Below are 1,351 nucleotides of genomic sequence, written 5' to 3'. Positions count from 1 at the left end.
AAAAAATTATTAACATTACTTTTTTTTACAAAAACATTACTTGTTAATGAAAGTAAATCATTAAGAATTTATTATCAACTTCAAATACTTAATCAATAGTCATTACACACCATATTTGCTCTTCATATAATTTTATCTTCCCTCAATTTGATCAAACTTTTAATAAGCCTTTATTTTCAAGCCGGATTCTACTTAGTTTGACCACCACACTAAAATGGCCAGTTCTGAATTATAAACAAACATGCAATTTGTAGGGCAAATCTAATCAAGGTTTAATAACATAGGGTGGTAGACTGGTAGAGGACTAACCCAATGGGTGTAATTTAGTTGACAATACACATTTAGTTTGTGGTAAGTGATATAAGTTCATGATAAACAACAACGACAACAACAACAACAACAACAACAACTGTTGGACAAGTGGCCTCAATTTGAACCCCCTTTTAAATGATAGGCTTGAAATGTAGAAGAAGAAGCAATAATCAATTTAATCAATGTTCTTCAAATGTGCAAAACAAAATTGATTGCAATAAAATAAATGGGATAAGGGAAGAGGGAAATGCAAACTCAATTTATACTGGTTCGGCCACTTCCTGTGCCTATGTCTAGTCCTCAAGCAACCCACTTGAGATTTTCCACTATCTCTGTAAATCCTTTATAGACTTTGAAAACACCTTGGGATCCCTCACCCTTGTGTTCAAGATTCTCACAATCCAAGAGACAACCAGTCTCTTGATTACAACTGAGTTTAATTGATGAATATAAAAATTTCTCTCCTTTAGAGTAGATGATACAAAGATGAATTCTCAATAGAAACATTCAAGGATTAAGCAAACAGAGATTGCTTCAAGATTAATTCAAGGTCAAGCAAACAAAATCAAGAAAAAGATAAAGCCTTAGTTCATTTGTTAAAAGAATCTCACTGGTTGATCAGCTTTGTCCTTAAACGGTCATTTTCCAACAAATCAAGGCACTGGTAATCGATTACCAGGTAGTGTAATCAATTACCAAAAGACATGATTTCAAATGAGCTTTTCAAAAGGGTCTTGAAATTTGAATTTTAAATTTTGTAATTGATTACCAAATGTTTGTAATCGAGTACCAGTAACGACACTTCAAAAAACGCTTTGAAAAGTCATGACCCTTCAAAATATAATTGTGTAATCGATTACCAGAAACCTGTCATCGATTACTAGTGAGAAAACTTCAGAAAAGCTTTTTGAAAAGACACATCTCTTCAAACCATTTTGAAAAGGCATGATGGGTCTATATATATGTGTGTCTGACTTCAAAATGAAAGAGAGAGATGTTCTAAGAGAACTTAATTGTCAAATTTTAGTAATCTGGTGAA

Source organism: Glycine max, chromosome 19 (assembly GCF_000004515.6).
Source record: "Glycine max cultivar Williams 82 chromosome 19, Glycine_max_v4.0, whole genome shotgun sequence".
NCBI lineage: Eukaryota > Viridiplantae > Streptophyta > Magnoliopsida > Fabales > Fabaceae > Glycine > Glycine max.
This window is presented reverse-complemented; position numbering follows the sequence as displayed.